At 40.8% G+C, this 20,697-nt stretch overlaps 1 pseudogene across 1 annotated transcript; it reads left to right on the forward strand.

Moving 5' to 3' along the window:
- Window positions 1-209: 209 nt before the first annotated feature.
- On the forward strand, window positions 210-11,058 carry LOC309649829 (elongation factor 1-alpha 1-like; annotated as a pseudogene). The gene is made up of 5 exons: window positions 210-300; window positions 2,490-2,668; window positions 5,158-5,260; window positions 7,093-7,922; window positions 8,247-11,058. The product of its transcript is annotated as an elongation factor 1-alpha 1-like (transcript).
- The last annotated feature ends 9,639 nt before the right edge of the window (window positions 11,059-20,697 follow it).

The following is a 20,697-nucleotide window of genomic DNA, read 5'->3' on the forward strand; positions in this document are numbered from 1 at the left end:
AAACACTAGTGAGCCAGTGAAAGGCGTTGGCCCACAGTCAGACCCAACCCAATGACATAAACTGAGACAATCTCAGTCTGCTGCAAATGTGTTTTTCTGAACACACCCAAATCTCAAAGATTTTCATCTTCTCTTGGCTCCCCAACATCTGCTTTGTCAAATTACAGGCTATTAGAGAGAAGCAAAGCCAGTCTAGATTCCCAGAGGCAATGGGTTTCAGAATCGTCTTTGAACATTTTATTGGTCGAAGATTTTCAAAATCATTTGTTTTGATTGAAGAATCCAGAGAAAGGGAACCAGGTACAAAGCTGTCTGAGTTTGGCAAATGCGAGGATCCTTTAGCAGCAAATGACTTAACAGAAATACATGGAATGTTTTGAAATGAACTTGGTGATTTCTTTTCCATTCTTGACTTTCAGTTTTCTTTTATAAGTAGCTGCATAATTTGCTGGCAGGGAGGAGCAAGTTGGTACTTAAGCATCTATCAACATGGAAAGCAGCACAGCATGGGCAAGTGAGGCAAACCTGGGCTTCAGTCCCAGCTCTGTCACTTACTGACAGTATCACCCTGGATAAATGTTTGAACTTTTCACATCTTTATCTTTCTCGGTTGTGACTTAATAATGCTCTTCTTGGGATGCTAACACGAAGATCTATGTAAGTTGCTTGGTATACAAGATGCAACTCAATAAGCAGTAGCTAATATTCTTCCTTTTTGAAAAATAAACTTATTTATTTTTGGCTGAGTTGGGTCTTCATTGCTGCGCACATGCTTTCTCTAGTTGCAGCGAGTGGGGCTACTCTTCACTGCGGTGTGTGGGCTTCTCACTGCGGTGGCTTCTCTTGTTGCGGAGCACGGGCTCTAGGCACACGGGCTTCAGTAGTTGTGGCTTGCGGGCTCTAGAGCGCAGGCTCAGTAGTTGTGGCGCACGGGCTTAGCTGCTCCGCGGCATGTGGGATCTTCCTGGACCAGGGCTCGAACCCATGTCCCCTGCATTGGCAGGCAGATTCTTAACCATTGAGCCACCAGGGAAGCCCTATTCTTCTTTTTTTCGTCCTCAGCACCTGGAACATAGTTGGACTTTAATCAATTTTGGAGGAAAGGAAGGAAAGAGGACGATGCCTAAAGTCACAAAAGCTTCTCTTCTTCCAAATGCCATTTCCCTTTCCCAAGCAATCATTGAACTTCTCCCTCGCTCCTCTTTGCTTTGCTCATGCTCATCCTGTGTGCTATTGCCCTCCGTCAACATTTTTTTACCTCTTGATTATAATGAATCAACATTCCTTGAACTTCTATGAAGTAATTACTCTGGCATCGCTGAGAAAATAAAAATAAATAAAACAAAAATCCTTCCCTCAAAGCACTTACTGGTTACTGTTCAACAAAAGGTATAAGACATAAAACTGTAACATAAAGGAGGGGAAAAGCATGTAATATAAGTCTACTAACGTGCTTTGGGATAAAGATGGGGAAGGGCTTCCTATAGGCAGCAGCATTTGTGCTGGACTTAAGCAGGATTTGGACTTGCAGAAAAGGAGCCAAATGACATCCCAGAAAGGAGCCAGCAAAAGCCAATGGATGCTGCATAAAAAGGGTAACACAACTCATCATAATAACTACAAGGAACCAAGTACCTACTATGCATCAGGTGCTATTCTAAATGCTTTACATGTATGATTTCATTTAATTATGAAAACAGACTATGAAGATAAATTATGATAGGCCCAAAGTATCTGTTTCTGTCTTGATTAAAATTAATATGTACCCAGAGGGCCCAGGCTCCAACAGAAGGAACTTTAAGGGAGTTAGAACAGTTGAGCTATTAACACAGTGCTTTCAGAATATAGAGCACTAAGTAACCTTAACTTCCTTTTTATACTAAATGTAAGAAAGAAGATGAGACTATTCACCAGTCTGGTAGTTTGAATATATAAACACAGGGCCTAAAGGGGTGAAGAAACTTTCTTATCATATCTATACTTATCCCGTACCTTGTCATTATAAAATTGTGTGGTTTGTTTATAAGAAGATCCCTGTGGGAATCATCTACTCTAACTACAATAATCCTTAACTTAGAGTCTATGATACTTGTTTTAATTAAGAAATTATATTCATTGTTTGAGAAGATTGCATTTACTCATGAATCCTATCATAATAATTGATTTTCTTATACTTAACCTTATAAAAGGCCATCATGTTCTCTTGGAGTTAGAAAAAGTTTGTTTCTTTCCTTGCAAAATTATGTAAGGAAAAATTAAATAGTGATGTTAAAAATTAAATTAAAAATTAAATAGTATAGTTATCTTTAACAGACAATGCAGGTATCTTGGCATTTCACTGCCATGTGATTTTGGTACTACCCCATTCGAAAGACGAGGAAGCTGATTCAGAGAAGTTCAGTGTGGAAGCCACAAGAATGCACCTTGTAGAACTCCAAATAACTCCAGCTTTGTTGTTAAAAAACTGCTTTTGCATTTGCTTCCACCAGAGCCCTGTTTCTCCGTGGCCAGTGGCCAGTTCATCAGGGATACTGGCAGATCCATTCCTGAGAGACGCAGGACTCCTCTGACAGCTGACTTTGACTTGAGGATGTCTGACGGCCTTGCTGAGCTCTCCTTAGACTGCCAATCACTTCCTTCCCTCCTTCTATCTGTCACTAGGGGTCAGGTTTGCACCGTGGTCTGACAGCTCTTCCAGCCTTCCCCATTCCCCCTGTTTTCTCTCACAGATGTTTCCCTGACACAATCCTTGCTCATTTAATCCTGTGTGAACATCTGCTTCTGGGGGTCCTGGACTAACATAACCAATGACTGACCCAAGGTCACACGGTGATAAAGTGTCAAAGCTAGGTCTCATGCCCAGGTTTTGTACCAGAACAGGGGGGTGAGTGGTAGGAAATATGGCTGGAAGAGTGGTTGCTAAAAATAATAATAATAATAAAATTCTGTCTAAATCTCCTTGGTGAAGAGGTTGGTCAAATTACAGTCAATAATTCCCCAAGACCTTATTTTAGAGATAAGGTAGTCAAACACAATTTGGCTTTCTGTCTCAGTGAGTTCCCTTTTGGAAGGTAAATGCCTGCTGGGTTGGTATTTCTTAAATCTTCTTATACAATTTAGCTAACACTTTAGTTGACACATAGGTGTGAGTAAACCTCTACTATAATTGACAGGAGGACTGACATGCTGAGTTTGGAAGTTGAGTATCCAGAGGGAAAGGATCAGGCTTGCTAGGGGTGGGAAGAACTTCTCAAAAAAAGGGGAGATATTCTTTATGTTACAACTGTGCCTCAAGCCAACCTGAGGAGTCTTTATAATAGCCAAACCGAATCTTGCAGAAGCCCTAAAGGATTATGAGTGAGAAGTTCTACTATAAACTATTAAGCCCTGCTCCTGAAAACTGGCCTAGAGTCTAAAAAATGAGTTCAAGAGTCCGAGTTATAGTTAAATCACAATGCACGTTGATGACCCTGAGACTGATAGGACAGGGCCCTTTAGGCAAGCTGTAGGCAGGAATGTGAAGTTGGCCAAGTGGACTCTACTTGCCTTTTCGTGTTCCTTCTAACTGGCGATGATAGACTGACCAATCAGATTGCAGTTCTGCCCTTATTTGCTGTATGACACTAGGAAATACACTGAACCTTTCAGAATCTCAGATTTTTCCACTACATGTAGAGTGAGTAATTGTGAGGATTAGAAGAAAAAAAGAAAGAAAGGCTCTTGATCTACTTCTACCTACCGCTCTTTCCCCATTTCCCTATCTTGCTCTGCTCCCCACACGTGTGTTCCTGCTTTTCATCAAATTGCTCAGCCCCTTGGTGCCTCAAGGCCCTTACACATGTCTATGACTTTTAATAGGGAAGACTCTTTGTATTCTATTACAAGTTAATCTCTAAGGGGATGTTGCCTATGAGCTTAAATTATACATAATGACCCATCTCTGGGAACCCTGCCACCCAGGTAATGAGCATTAAGTTAAAATACCTTTGTTTAGCTCACCTGAAACATCCTGACCAGGTCCACCTGTGCATAACTGCAGGAAGGCTGAAATTAACACATCCCCTCTGGAGGCTGACCGGAACCAGGAAATGTTTGGCTTTACTCCCTCCCCTTTTAGTATAAAAGAAGCCTGAATTCTCACTCAGGCAAGATGGTTCTTTCGGACACTAGCCCACCATCTTCTTGGTCTGCTGGCTTTCTGAATAAAGTCAATATTCTTTGCTCCAATAACTCTTCTCTTGATTTATTGGCCTGTATTGCATCAAGCAGTACAAGCTTGGACTTGGTAACAAATTTTGAGGCGCCAGCTAGGAGCCTTACTGCTCATGGCCAGCCAGCTCCACTTGGGAATTTTTGGGCTAGGCCTTAGCAGCTGCTGGGACCACTTATTCTGAGGACCTGCCCTTCAGAATACCCCGAAGCAACACCTGCTGCCCCAGTGCTTGGCAGTTGGATCAAGGAATCAACATTTGGCAGCCAATGGGCTCCATATAGTAGGGTAAGTCACTCTGGTGTGTACAGCCAGAACTTTATTTCCTCTCCATTTGGGGCTTTTTCTCTGGAATAAGCCAATTTGTTTTGTATTTGAGTGGGGTACCCTGTTGGAGAGAGGAAAGTGTTGTTAGACTTTAGCCGATTTGTGAACTGGTTAGTTTGTTTCTTTGGATGCTAGCATTTGTGTGTTCCATTTGTGTTTTGTCTTGAATTTGTCTTTAAAAATGGGGACTATTTCAACTATCCCTAAAGATAGTCCTCTGAGTTGCATTTTGGGTAAGTGATCTGATTCTAGCCGTGAACCCATGAGTGAGAAGATGTTATTTTATTGTAAAAATGTGTGGTCCGGTACCTATCAGGATCTCAACAAGGGGTTTATGCAGGGTTAGTTTGGGACCCTGTGCACCATGTACTGCTACCCTTGCTGTGTCAATTACGTTGTTTACGATCTCCTGTGTTGTTGGCATATGTAAAACCCTGAGACCAAACTTGGTGGTTTATTTAGGATTTTGGTTGTCCCTTGGGTTTTATGTTTCATTTTGTTGGGTACTGTTTCTCCATTTACAGCCAAATAAATTTTGTGATATTTAAAACTTTTACTGATGTCAAATGAAAGAAAGGAATAGAAAAAAAAAAAAAAACCTGTCTGTGGGATATTTACAGGGAGAAGAGAAAGGTTCCACTCGATTCCTAAAATCACCAAAAGCCCCAGCCCAGAATTCAGCCCAGTTGGTAGATGTCAAGGCAAAAAGGCATCCTTTTAATGGTTGGACGTGATCAATTGCTATCTATGGTTTTCTGGTGGCTAGTCTGTGAAGAAGAGGGGAAGAATGATGGAATTCTTTATGTATAAGCATTTGTGCTATCACATCAGGGAAAATAAGAAAAGAGGACGAGAGTGAGGATATGTTGCTTCAGACTTTAACTCCTCCACCTGAACTAGCTGTTCCAGTCACTCTGATATATCCACCCCTTCCTCCACCTTTCATTCTTATCCGTCCCCAGTCCCGACACTAAGGCTCAGGACTGCCCTTCCTTATAGGGACCACTTAGAAAACCTGTGTTAGTTCCTTGGGCACAGGGTCTTGGTCTGATATCACCATCTAAGACCTGACAGGCACTCAGTTTGGGCAAGGAGTCACTCCCAGGGCAGGGAAATTTCCCTTATGCCCTTATCTCATAGGGGGCTTAAATGCAGATGACCAGCCAGTTGGGTTTCTCAGACTTAATTGGAAAGATCACAACCCTCCTTTACAGGGAGGATCCTCTACACTTGAAGCCTACTTAGCAGTACCCACAGCTGAACCAAATTGGGACCCCAATGAGGGAGGAACACTTATTAGGGCACTGCTTTTTGGTGCATCTTGGCAGGGCTTTGAAAGGAGAACCAAAGCAATAGAGTTTGAATAAAATTCAAGAAATTCAGCAAAAAAAGCAAATGAAGACACCTCCAAATTTTTGGAAGAGATTTATCAGGCCTACAGACATTATACTAATGCAGATTCCAGGGCCCCTGAAAACATTAGAATGGCAAATTTGATAATTTTTGGGCAAAGTGCCTCAGGTATCAGGAGAAAGTTGCAAAGATTAGATGATGCATTTGGAATGAACCCTTCTCAATGGGCAGATTTGCTTTTAAAGTGTTGAGCAGGGAACAACAACAGAAGAAAGAAGATGCAAAATGAAATGAAATGCCACTTTTTTGGCAGTGACATTGGATTCCCAGTGACCTGAAGAGAGGGAAGCCACCACTGAAGAGGAACAATGCACTTACTGTAAGGAAGAAGAACACTGGAAAACAGATTGCCCTAGTCTAAAACATAAGAAGAAAAACAATAAAAGATGAGAGCCTCTCATATATGGTAGAAAGATAGAAACACTCTGAATGAAGAGGCCCAGGGGCTCCCTTGGACTTGAGGTGCCTACTCCCTACAGGAGCCCTGGGTGAAATTGAGTGAGGAATGAGCTGATGAACAGTTTGATGGACCTCACCCTGAAGTTTTTCACTAGAACAGCTTGACATCAGAGTCTCACCAGAACACACTTTAAGCCTACAGGTGATGCTCATGAAAACCCCAGGAAAAGAGACAGAGCTCTTTCCCCCAGAGGTCTAGGAAAAGGGAAGACCAGAGTATGTGCTAACTGCACCCCAGGGAAGGCCAAAAACTCATGGCCAATAGGAATCCCATTAAAAGAGAATGCTGGGACACCTAATCTAAAACCATACGCTCTGAGGCAAGAGGGTCACTTCTCCCACAGATTGATCTGTCTAAATACCAGCCAGTGTATTCAGAAAGGACAAAGAAGGCCAAGAGTTGATTTCACTTAGATCACACCTTGCCAGGCTGGGAATGTAGTGCACAGTTGGTTCGATCCCTGAGGTGACCTGGGACACTGTGCTGTAGCACATTCATAATAGTACCCATTATGGGAGAGATGCCACCTTACAGTGGACTCAAACATATCATGGGGTCTAACCTACAAAAGACTATCCAGCGAGTCACTCAGAATTGCATGCTTTGTGCTAAAAATAACACAAAGGCTGCTGTTGAACCTCCCCAGATGGGGACCCAATACAGAGAAACTTGCACCACTGAGGACTGGATGCAAATGTCTTGAGCTGTAGGAAATTTCAGATACCTGTTAATGATTGTGGACACTTTTTTCAGGATGTGTGGAAGCATATCCCACCTGGGCAGAAAGACTCTGAAGAGTATGCCTGGGTCTTGGACAAACTGAAAGATGAACATGAGTATGATTTCACCATTGACATCTCCCTGTGGAAATTGGAGACCAGCAAGTACTATGTGACCATCATTGATGCCCCAGGACACAGAGACTTGATCAAAAACATGATTATAAGGAAATCTCAGGCTGACTGTGCTGTCCTGATTGTTGCTACTGGTGTTGATGAATTTGAAGTAGGTATCTCCAAGAATGGGCAAATCCATGAGCGTGCCCTTCTGGCTAACACTCTGGGCGTAAAACAACTAATTGATGGAGTTAACAACAAAATGGGTTCCATTGAGCCACTCTACAGCTGGAAGAGATATCAGGGAATTGTTAAGGAAGTCAGCACCTACATTAAGAAAATTGGTTACAACCCTGACACAGCATTTGTGCCAATTTCTGGCTGGAATGGTGACGGCATGCTGGAGCCAAGTGCTAACATGCCTTGTTCAAGGGATGGAAAGCCACCCATAAAGATGACAATGCCAGTGGAATTATGCTGCTTGAAGTTCTTTATTGCATCTTGCCACCAACTCGTCCAACTGACCAGCCCTTGCGTCTGCCCCTCCAGGGTGTCTACATAATTGGTGGTATTGGTACTATCCCTGTGGGTCTAGTGGAGGCTGGTGTTCTCAGCACCTGGCATGGTGGTCACCTTTGTACCAGTCAACTTTACAACTGAAGTAAAGTCTGTTGAAATGCACCATGAAGCTTTTTTTTTTTTTTTTTTTTTTTTTTTTTTTTTTTTTTTTTATTTACTTATGGCTGTGTTGGGTCTTCGTTTCTGTGCGAGGGCTTTCTCTAGTTGCGGCGAGCGGGGGCCACTCTTCATCGCGGTGCGCGGGCCTCTCACTATCGCGGCCTCTCTTGTTGCGGAGCACAGGCTCCAGATGCGCAGGCTCAGTAATTGTGGCTCACGGGCCCTTTTGCTCCGCGGCATGTGGGATCTTCCCAGACCAGGGCTCGAACCCGTGTCCCTTGCATTGGCAGGCAGATTCTCAACCACTGCGCCACCAGGGAAGCCCCACCATGAAGCTTTGAGTAAAGCCCTTCCTGGGGACAATGTGGGTTTCATTGTCAAGAAGGTGCCTGTCAAAGATGTTCATCATGGCAACATGGCTGGTGACAGCAAAAATGACCCACCGTTGGAAGCAGCTGGCTTCACAGCTCAGGTAACTATCTTGAACCATCCAGGCCAAATCGGTGCTGGATATGTCCCTGTGCTGGATTGTCACACAGCTCACATTGCTTGCCAAGTTTGCTGAGCTGAAGGAGAAGATTGATCGTCATCCTGGGATAAAGCTGAAAGATGACCCCAAATTCTTGAAATCTGGTGATGCTGCCATTGTTGGTATGGTTCCTGGAAAGCCCATGTATGTTGGGAGCTTCTGACTATTTTCTTCTGGGTCGTTTTTCTGTTCTTGACATGACTGACTGTTGCTGTGGGTGTCTTCAAAGCAGTGGACGAGAAGGCAGCTGGAGCTGGCAAGGTCACCAAGTCTGCCCAGAAAGCTCAGAAGGCTAAATGAATATTATCCCCAATACCTGCCACTCCAGTCTTAATCAGTTGTGGAGTAACGGTCTCAGAACTGTTTGTCTCAACTGGTCATTTAAGTTTAATAGTAAGACTGGTTAATGATAACAATGCATCGTAAAGCCTTCAGAAGGAAAGGAGAACGTTTTGTGGACCATTTGTTTTGTGTGTGCCAGTTTTAAGTTTTTAACATCAGTACCTTTTAATTGGTTAAAGCCCGTCTTAAGGAAGTTATCCCCTGATTTGGATTAAGGCATTGGAATTACATTCATCCTGGAGACCACAATCAACAGAAAAACTGAGAAAATAAATACTAATTTAACTTGGGATAAGGCCTTGTCAGTTGTTCTGTTACAGATCCATGGCTCCCAGAGCAGGCTTAAATTAAGCCCCTTTGAAATATTGTATGATAGGCCACTCCAGGTGTCTGCCCAGGCAAGAGAATCTATAAATTCTCTAAAAGACCTAGCAGTTGACAATTTTGTTAAAACTTTGGGCACTATAATAACATATATACATACATATATATATATTATAACATATATAACGTATATATACATGAGTTTGCCTCCAACAGGTCTGCCTATCCAACTGAAGTAAATGGTGATTTCATTATAGCTGGAGAAGGGTCAGATCAACCTATTTGCTTAATTTTGTCCAAATACTAAATTCCTGTGCCACTTATATGTATTGGGAACTGGAACTAAAACCCCAAGTTCAGTTACAAATTAGACAACAAAGTGCTAAGGGTTTTTATCAGGTTCAAATAGCTGTAGATAGAAAAGGAAAGCGGATTTTACTACTGACTAAAGTCTCTAAGGCAGCGGTCCCCAACCTTTTCGGCACCAGGGACTGGTTTCGTGGAAGACAATTTTTCCACGGACTGGGGAGGAGGATGGTTTTGGAATGATTCTAACACATTACATTTATTGTGCACTTTATTTCTATTATTATTACATTGTAATATATAATGAAATAATTATACAACTCACCATAATGCAGAATCAGTGGGAGCCCCAAGCTTGTTTTCCTGCAACTAGATGGTCCCATCTGGGAGTGATGGGAGACTGACACCTGAAGTGTTTTCTTTGTCTAGTCTACTCTGTAATCTTTTGGTTGCTGTCACTGCAGAAAACGCTACTTCACAAAGATAGGATGTTGGAAATGGAAACAGGCTTTTCAGGGCTTTTGTGGCAATCTCAGGATATCCTGCCTTGACTTTAATCCAGAATGTATGGAGATTTGAAGTTATCTCAAATATACTTTTAAGGGCACCGTCATTTGCAATCTCAAGCAGTTGATCCTTTTCTAGCACGGACAAAGTCAATTCACCTGGCTTATTCACAAAGGGGCCGTGGATCCATTCCTTCCCAGTTTGGGAGTCTTACTTCTTGGGAAGTAATGCTCAAACTCTTTTGAAAGCTGAAATAGGTGATCATGCATCAGCTGGGAGAAAGAAGGCCCTGGCTCAGTCTCTTTCAAAATCTCTGCTAATGTTTGAAACATGTCAAAAATGCCAATGTTCACCTGTCGTCCCCAGAATTCTAGTTTGGCTTTGAATGCAGCCACTTTATCTGCCGACTTGAACACAGTTGTCGTTTTCCCCTGAAGTGACAGATTGAGTTCGTTGAGCAGGTTGAATATGTCACACAAGTAAGCAAATTTTGCGACCCATTCTGTGCCACTGAAATATGTTGCCAGTGGTGACTCTTTCTAAAAGAAATCTCTAGAGCAGCTCTCATAACTCAAAAACTCTGGCCAGTGATCTACCTTTAGAAAGCCATCTCACTTCTGTGTGTAAGAGAAGACGTGTGTGCTCTATGTCCATCTCCTCACAGGGCTGCGCAAACAGACGTGAGTTAAGGGCAAATACTTTAATGTGGTTGATAATTTTAATCACATCCTGCAAAACGCTGTTAAGTTCAGGTGACATTTTTCGGCTAGCCAGCATTTCTCTATGGATGACACAGTGCGTAGACTCACATTCAGAAGCAACCTCTTCGACCCAAGTAGTGAAACCAGAAAGCCGTCCAGTCATGGCAGCTGCTCCATCCATGCATATACCGACACAAAATGACCAATTCAGTTTTCCTGATATGTAATCATTCAAAGACTTGAATAGTTCTACAGCTGTGGTGTTGGTTGGCAACAAAAGTGCACATAACATATCCTCATGCACATCCTCCTGAAAAATATATCGCACAAAAACAAGCACTGTTGCCTTGTTGTCAACATTGGTAGACTTGTCAACCTGGATTGTGTACCACAGTGACTCATTAATCCTCTCTAACAATTGTGCCTCAATATCCTCTGGTATTTCATTAATTCCTCTAGTTATGGTGCTAGATGAAGGAGGAACGCGTACCACCTTTTGAACTGCAGCCTCTCCTAAAAGTTCACAACAAATGTCCTTAGCAGCAGGCAGGATCAACTCTTCACCAACAGTAAAGGGCTTCTTAGCTTTAGCAATGCAGTTAGCCACTAAGAATCATGCTCTCAGTGCAGTCACATTTGATGAAGTGGTGGCCTTTAATAATTGCTTCTGTTCTTCGTGTTAACATTTTTTTCTTTTGAAAAATTCCAGAGGCTTGTCTTTAGATGCAGGGTGCTTGGTCTCCATGTGGCGAAGCAGTTTTGAAGGTTTCATGGCTTCGTTGGATAGCTGGTTGCCACGTATTATTCAAAGCGGGCTTGGAGAATGTGAATCACCTGTTGCAATGAACCCGTAATTTAGGTAGGACTCTTGGTATTTTCTTTTCTTTTTATTTTTTAAAAATATTTATTTATTTTCCTTATTTTTTCTGGCTGTGTCAGGTCTTAGTTGCGGCACACAGGATCTTTGTTGAGGCATGTGGGACCTTTTTTTTCATCACGGCGTGCAGTCTACTTGGTTTTCTCTCTAGTTGTGGTGCTTGGGCTTCTCTCTAGTAGCGGCGTGTAGGCTTCTCCCTAGTTGTGGCGTGCAGGTTTTCTCTCTCTAGTTGTGGCACGCAGGCTCCAGGGCACGTGGGCTCTGTAGCTGTGGCGTGGGGCTTCCAGAGCACGTGGGCTCTGTAGTTTGTGGCACACAGGCTCTCTAGTTGGTGTGTGTGAGCTCAGTAGTTGGGGTGCATGGAGTTTTTGCCCCATAGCATGTGGGATCTTAGTTCCCCGACCAGGATTGAACCCACATCCCTTGCATTGGAATGTAGATTCTTTATCACTGGACCAACAGGGAAGTCCCTTGGTATTTTCTTTCTTTTTATGGGGGGGGGGGTTAAACTTTTTTTAAAAATTTTTTATTTTTTTGGTATTTTCTTTTAAATGCAGCTCTCTTTTTGTTGGCAGTCTTAGAGTCTTCTGCTGTCTCATCATTGAGTCTTTCCCTGTTTTCAAAGAAGCTCTCCAGCACCTTTTGATTTTTTTCTCATTTTGGCTAGGATTAGCTTGTGGACTTACCAAAACTGTGACTGAGACAGTGCACAGGGCAGGAAAGAGGTGCAGATGGAAATGGTAAATAAAATAATGGGCAGGCCATGTGTGGACTAAAATGAGTGTCAGATTCTGACTTAAAGGCTGCCACTAGATGCAGCTGTACAATTGAAGTACATCAACTCACTCGCCACTATAAAGCCTGCCACCAGATGCAGCTTAATTGTCACTTGCCACTCACTGATAGGGTTTTGATATGAGTCTGCAAGCAATTGATTTATTATGGTCTCTGTGCAGTCAAACCTCTCTGCTAATGACAATCTGTAATTGTAACTGCTCCCCAGTGGTAACATCACTGCCTCAGCTCCACCTCAGATCATCAGGCATTACATTCTCATAAGGAGCGCGCAACCTAGATTCCTTGCATGTGCAGTTCACAGTAGGGTTCGCACTCCTATGAGAATCTAATGGCACCGCTGACCTGACAGGAAGCAGAGCTCAGGCAGTAATGCGAGCGATGGGGAGCGGCTGTAAATACAGATGAAGCTTTGCCTGCTTGCCTGCCACTCACATCCTGCTCTGCGGCCCGGTTCCTAACAGGCCATGGACCGGTACTGGTCTGTGACCTGGGGGTTGGGGACCCCTGCTCTAAGGAATATTCATCACCCCTGTTCAGTAGGAAGTAGCTAGAGCAGTCTTCATCCCTTTCCCCACAAGATTATGGAATGGACATTGACAGTGGGGATTTGTAATAGAGAAGAATCTTTGTACTCTATTACAAGTTAGTCACTAAAGGGATGTTGCCTATAAGCTTAAACTATACATAATGGCCCATTTCTGGGAACCCTGCCTCCCAGGTAATGAGCATTAAGCTAACATACCATTCTTTAGCACACAGGAAACATCCTGACTAGGCCCACATGTGAATGACTGCAGGAAGAATGAAATTAAGACATCCCCTCTGGAGGGTGACCAGAACCAGGAAATGTTTGGCTTTACTCCCTCCCCTTTTAGTATAAAAGAAACGTGAATTCTAACTGAGGCAAGATGGTTCTTTGAGACATGAGTCTACCATCTTCTTGGTCTGCTGGCTTTCTGAATAAAGTCGCTATTCCTTGCCCCAACAACTTGTTTCTCAATTTGTTGGCCTCTCGTGTGGCAAGCAGTCCGAGCTTGGTCTTGGCAACACTTTACTTGGATATTCTTCTGCATATCTTTGCATGACTTCCTCTTTCCTACCATTCAGATCTCTGTTTAAAATTTCTCTTCTGAGTGGCCTTCTTAGACTTTTTAAAAAAATTAATTAATTTTATTTTATTTATTTTTGGCTTCATTGGGTCTCTGTTGCTGCACATGGGCTTTATCTAGTTGCAACGAGTGAGGGCTATTCTTCGCTGCGGTGTGCGGGCTTCTCATTGTGGTGGCTTCTCCTGTTGTGGAGCACAGGCTCTAGGCTTGCGGGCTTCAGTAGTTGTGGCATGCGGGCTCAATAGTTGTGGCTCATGGACTCTAGAGTGCAGGCTCAGTAGTTGTGGCGCACGAGCTTAGTTGCTCTGCGGCATGTGGGATCTTCCCAGACCAGGGCTCGAACCCGTGTCCCCTGCATTGGCAGGCAGATTCTTAACCACTGTACCACCAGGGAAGCCCCTTGGACTTTTCTATACAAAATAGGAGTCATTCACCCATCATTGTCTATTTCTTTAGCATTATTTTATTGTCTTCATAACTCTCATCATGAAAAGAAATTATGTAATTCATGTATTTATACTTACTTGACTAGCTCTCCCACTAGCTGAAGGCTCCAAGGGAGCAGGGTGTTCTTTTCATTGTTGCATTGTTTTTCATGGCTGAATCCCTGTGGTGTAGGAAAGCACCTGGCATGTGGTAGAGGGTCATTAAATATTGTTGCATGAATGAACAAATAAATGAATAAAATGAATGTGCTCAGCTCCAAGTAGATCTTGTGAAAATCTTTGCTTCTTTCCCTTCTGGTATTCCATTAAAGACAATCAAGAGTTTTAAGTTCAATAGTTTTCCAAGAATATGTGCATTTAAAAAGGAGTGTCTAAGAGACAATGTCAAACCATAACCTAGTCGAATGACTGTCTAATGCGAGCATTCAGAGCCTGTGCCTAATTGATATTTTTTTTAATATAAAAGATTTTTTTTAACGTGGATCAAATTTGTCTATCTACTTCTATTTTTATGGTTTTCATATATACAGACAACAACTAGATAGAAACTATTTTAAAACATTAAAGTTTCTTTAATAATAGCAAAAGACATAAAATATATACAGAAAACTTAACTAGAAATGTAGACAAACTATACCAAGAGAACTGTAAAACTCACTTGATAAACACACAATGTAAACTTTTCTAACTGATATTTTTGAGCAGAGGTATTAACCCTTGGCTTCACACACCAGCTAACTGCTAAGCTGTGTCAACGCTAAGAGTCATAAAGGATGACAATGTTAAATTTTAACTGATCCTGGAAAACGGTGAAGGTTAAGAAATCCCCTCTACCTTTGTGTTCTGGAAAATGTCTTACTGAAAAATATCACCTTTCTTCTTATGACTTAGATAAGACTCATGGATTCCCCATTTGTTTACCTAAGACAAGGCCAGACACAGTCCCTTCAAATTCCCATTCTTTGTCTCATAAGTATTTAGCTCAACTACTTGTCCCTATTGATCAATGGGAACAAAATACTTGTTAGCAAATGATTTTGCACTTCTCTCCTTCCCCTAAGTGCCTGAACCTTGCCCCTCACTCAAGTCGGCACACAGCCTCTTCTGAGAATGCACCAGACTCAGGGTGAAACATTCTTTAATCTACTATCTGATCATACCACCCTTTCACCCTGCCTCCCCACACTTGGTTCTTCCCAACCCTGTTTATGACTATCACTTTGCCTAACTCTTGAGACTTTTGCAGATCTTAGGGTCACAGTGCTCTCACTACAACAGTCCCTCCCCCTCCCACCTTGCAATAATCTCTTTCATAATAAAGTCTCTCCTTAAGATGTCTGAATTTGTTGTTATCTAACAAAGACTAAGAATATTGCTTTTTGATGATGGGTTCTGGAGGGAAGTGCTTTTGGTCAAACACTCATAGCTGAGACAGTACAGTGCTTTATTACAACACCACTCTTACACATTCTCTAGATTCTTTAGTTACTTTAATAGTATCTCTATATCAGGGTTGCTGTGAGAACTAAAGATCTAAACACACATACATAGAAAGAGTGTTTTGTTGACACCTTCCTTCTCTGACGCCCACCATTCCATAATGATGTCTTTGGGTTTTACCTTTCAAATATGTTTGCTATTTCTCTCCATCTCCACTGCCATTGCTCTTTATAACCGCTTGCCATCTATCTACTCTTGGCAGGATTACTGCAGTGATCTGCTCACCGATCTCTTCATATTCCTTTTTATCCCACCCTAGTCTCTTCACCACAGCTAAAGCAATGGTACTAAAAAGCAAATCTGAGCAGGTCACTGCACTATGTTCAGCACTTTTGTAGGTGGCAGTATAAATTTTTGGAAGTATAATTTAGATTGATTTTTCCTCTTAGTTTTCTCCCTTTCCTTTTTTTTTCCCCCCCAGTTGAAAAGGGAGCTGATTCTGGGCTTTTTTCTTCAGAGGAGGTTTGTGGCATGGCTCCCTATATTTTTGTTTTTGTTTTTGTTTCCCCAAAATTCCCATTGAAGAGGCTCTAAGAGGAATACTGGCAGCTTTGAGAATAGAGGGAGTGTCTATGAGAGAAACTTGGTGAAGAATTCCTACTCCCCCCACACTCGCCCTCCTGCCCTGGACAAAATAAAATACAATAAAAGACCTGGGGAGGGGAGAGTTGACAGAGGTCTAGGGATTCCAAAATCTCTAGGGCAGTTGAGCTGGGCTCTGTAGCAGAGAGTTGGTATCAAAGGGCTGAGGCCAAGGAAGTACCTGGGCAAAGCCAGTGCTGGTGGGCAGCATGCGGCTGTTGTCAGAAACAAAATGGTGTCCTGCATGTGGATCTGGAGTCGGAGCAACTTGGATTCCCATCCAGCTCTTGCACTAACCAACTCTAAAACAGTTATTTCACCTCTTTTGTTTTATAACCTTGAATTAATTTAATTTTTTAATTTTTTTAATGTTTAAATTTTTATATGATTTTTAAAGCTTACTTTCCATTCACAGTTATTACAGAATATTGGCTATATTCTCCATGGTTTTTTGTTTTTTAAAAATAAATTTATTTATTTATTTATTTTTGGCTGCATTGGATCTTTGTTGCTGTGCACGGGCTTTCTCTAGTTGTGGCGAGCGGGGCTACTCTTTCATTGCAGTGCACAGGCTTCTCATTACGGTGGCTTCTCTTGTTGCGGAGCATGGGCTCTAGGTGTGCGGGCTTCTGTAGCTGTGGTGCACGGACTCAGTAGTTGTGGCTTACGGGCTCTGGAGCGCAGGCTCAGTAGTTGTTGCGCATGGGCTTAGTTGCTCTGCGGCATGTGGGATCTTCCCGGACCAGGGCTTGAACCCATGTCCCCTGCATTGGCAGGCAGATTCTTAACCACTGTGCCACCAAGGAAGCCCTCCATGGTTTTTTAATTTAATTTTTATTTTATATTGGAATACAGTTGAGTTACAGTATTGTATTAGTTTCAGGTGTACAGCAAAGTGATTCAGTTACACATATACATATATCTATTTTTTTTCAGATTCTTTTCCCATATAGGTTATTACAGAATATTGAGTAGGGTTCCTTGTGCTACACAGTAGGTCCTTGTTGATTATCTATTTTATATATAGTAGGGTATATATCTTAATCCCAAACTCCTAATTTATCCCTCCTACCCCAACCTTTCCACTTCGGTGACCATAAATTTGTTTTCGAAGTCTTTGAATCTGTTTCTGTTTTGTAAATAAGTTCATTTGTATCATTTTTTTAGATGCCACAGATAAGTGATATCATATGATATTTGCCTTTCTCTTTCTTACTTCACTTAGTATGATAATCTCTAGATCCATCCATATTGCTGCAAATGGCATTATTTCATTCTTTTTTACGGCTGAGTAATATTTCATTGTATATATGTACCACATCTTCTTTATCCATTCCTCTGTCGATAGACATTTAGGTTGTTTCCATGGCTTGGCTATTGTGGATAGTGCTGCAGTGAACATTGGGGTGCATGTTCATTTCTTGAAAGAAATCTTTTTGAATTATGGTTTTCTCTGGATATATGCCCAGGAATGGGATTGCTGGATCATATGGTAGCTCTATTTTTAGTTTTTAAAGGAACCTCCATACTGTTCTGCATAGTGGCTGTACCAATTTACATTCCCACCAACAGTATAGGAGGGTTCCCTTTTCTCCACACACTGTCCAGCATTTATTGCTTGTAGATTTTTGATGATGGCCATTCTGACTGGTGTGAAGTGATACCTCATTGTAGTTTTGATTTGCATTTCTCTAGTAATTAGTGATGTTGAGCAGCTTTTCATGTGCTTTTTGGCCATCTGCATGTTTTCTTTGGAGAAATGTCTATTTAGATCTTCTGCACATTTTTTGATTGGGTTGTTTTTGTGATAATGAGCTGCATGAGCTCTTTGCAAATTTTGGAGATTAATCCCTTGTCAGTCGCATGGTTTGCAAATATTTTCTCCCATTCTGTGGGTTGTCTTTTTGTTTATGGTTTCCTTTGCTGTGCAAAAGCTTTTAAGTTTAATTAGGTCCCATTTGTTTCTTTTTGGTTTTATTTCCACTACTCCAGGAGGTGGATACAAAAAGATATTGCTGTGATTTATGTCAAAGTGTGTTCTGCCTATGTTTTCCTCTAAGAGTTTTATTACCATCTGGTCTTACATTGAGGTCTTTAATTCATTTTGAGTTTTTGTATAAGGTGTTAGAGAATGTTCTAATTTCATTTTTTACATGTAGTTTTCCAGTTTTCCCAGCACCACTTATTGAAGACTGCCTTTTCTCTCTTATATATTCTTGCCTCCTTTGTTGTAGATTAATTGACCATAGGTGCATGACTTTATTTCTGGGCTTTCTATCCTATTCCATTAATCTATATTTCTGTTTTTGTGCCAGTATCATACTGTCTTGATTATTGTAGCTTTGTAGTATAGTATGAAGTCAGGGAGCCTGATTCCTCTGGCTCCATTTTTCTTTCTCAGGATTGTTTTGGCTATTCGGGTCTTTTGTGTTTCTATACAAATTTAAAGATTTCTTTGTTCTATTTCTGTGAAAAGTGCCATTGGTAGTTTCATAGGGATTGCATTGAATATGTAGATTGTCTTGGGTAGTATGGTCATTTTGACAATATCGATTCTTCCAATCCAAGAACATGGTATATCTTTCTGTTTGTGTCTTCTTCAATTTCTTTCATCAGCAGCTTATACTTTTCAGAGTGCAGGTCTTTTGCCTCCTTAGGTAGGATTATTCCTAGGTATTTTATTCTTTTTGATGCGATGGTACATGGGCTTGTTTCCTTAATTTCTCTTTCTGATCTTTCACTGCTAGTGTATAGGCATGCAAGAGATTTCTTTGTATTAATTTTGTATCCTTCAACTTTACCGAATTTATTGATGAGCTCTAGTAGTTTTCTGGTAGCATCTTTACTTTCCATTTACAGTTATTACAGAATATTTACTACATTCTGCACATATACAATACATCCTTGAGCTTATCTTACACCCAATAGATTATACCTGTCACTCTCACCCTTCAATTCCCCACTTCCACTCCCCATTTGTAACCACGTGTTTGTTCTTTATATCTATGAGTCTGCTTCTTTTTCATTTTATTCACTAGTCTGTTGTATTTTTTAGATTCCATATATAAGTGATATCATACAGTATTTGTCTTTCTCTTTCTGACTAATTTCACTTAGCATAATACCTTCCAAGTCCATCCATGTTGTTGTAAATGACAAAATTTAGTTCTTTTTTATGACTGAGTAGTATTCCATTATATATATATATATAATCTCACAACTTCTTCATCCATTCATCTGTTTTTCTTGTGTGCTTTTTTTTTTCTGCAGTAATTTAAAGTTTTTATTTTCACAATCCACAAGTGCCATTTAGAAGTTACATGAGTATCTTAAATACACATCACACATATTAACATTTTAAGAAAGATCATTAATTTTTTTTCAGTAGCATTGTTTAATCAAAATAATAAAATAAATATACAATCAAATCTACATGAGTAATTATGCAAATATCACCCCACCTACAGCAGTGAATTCTTTTTCTTTCTTTTTTTTTCACAACTCACACACACACACACACACACACTGTATTTTATTTTAACAAGAGATAAATAAACTGACACCAAGCATTGTAAATGGATGACCACAACAAAAGCAACAATGATTGCAATTACCAAACACGAAACACACTCATACTATGTCATAATATTGACATTCAGTCCAGTAATCCTCCACTGTAACAGCTCCTTTACTTGGCAGTGAAAATTGATTTGTATATTTTTTGCCTCTGAGTACTTGTCGGATTTTTTTTTATTCAAACAGAAAGTCACAAAAATTATAATCATCCTCATCAGTTCATTCAGTCCCATGTAATTAATTTTTCTTTTCATCTTGATCTTTTTTTAGTACTTTTATGAATTCATCAGTTTTCCATTAGAGTTCTGAAAATGCTTATTCATTCAGTTCAGCAGTATAGTCAGTTACCAGAAACCTGTACTTGTCAGAGTCTTTTCCTTGAATTCCTTGAAGATAAAACCCTTTTATAGGAACATTTTTGCGAAAGCATCAGAGTACACCCAGAACTGTCTGTAAATGACAGAAGACTTAAAAATGACCACGTTTAAAGATTTGATGAAAGTTCATAATAATGCAATTGACAAGGAAATTTAGTTATTTCTGAGATATACATTTCAAAGTAATAACTAGAATTATGACTTATAACATTATACCAGACATATAAGATTTTAGAAATTTCATGTAATGTCTGAAACATTTATATTAACATATTTCCATAGAAATAACCCAAAGAAAGTTTAGTATTAGTTGTTTTTTTTTGTTTATTTGTTTGTTTGTTTATACTGCAGGTTCTTATTAATCATCAGTTTTATACACATCAGTGTATACATGTAAATACCAATCACCCAATTCAGCACACCACCATCCCCACCCGACCGCGGTTTTCCCCTCTTTGTGTCCATACGTTTGTTCTCTACATCTGTGTCTCAACTTCTGCCTTGGAAACTGGTCCATCTGTACCATTTTTCTAGGTTTCACATACATGCATTAATATACGATATTTGTTTTTCTCTTTCTGACTTACTTCACTCTGTATGACAGTCTCTAGATCCATCCACGTCTCAACAAATGACTCAATTTCGTTCCTTTTTAAGGCTGAGTAATATTCCATTGTATATATGTACCACATCTTCTTTATCCATTCATCTGTCGATGGGCATTTAGGTTGCTTCCATGACCTGGCTATTGTAAATAGTGCTGCAATGAACATTGGGGTGCATGTGTCTTTTTGAATTA

The sequence above is a fragment of the Balaenoptera physalus genome (assembly GCF_965194825.1).
Source record: "Balaenoptera physalus genome assembly, chromosome: 1".
NCBI classification, from domain to species: Eukaryota; Metazoa; Chordata; class Mammalia; order Artiodactyla; family Balaenopteridae; genus Balaenoptera; species Balaenoptera physalus.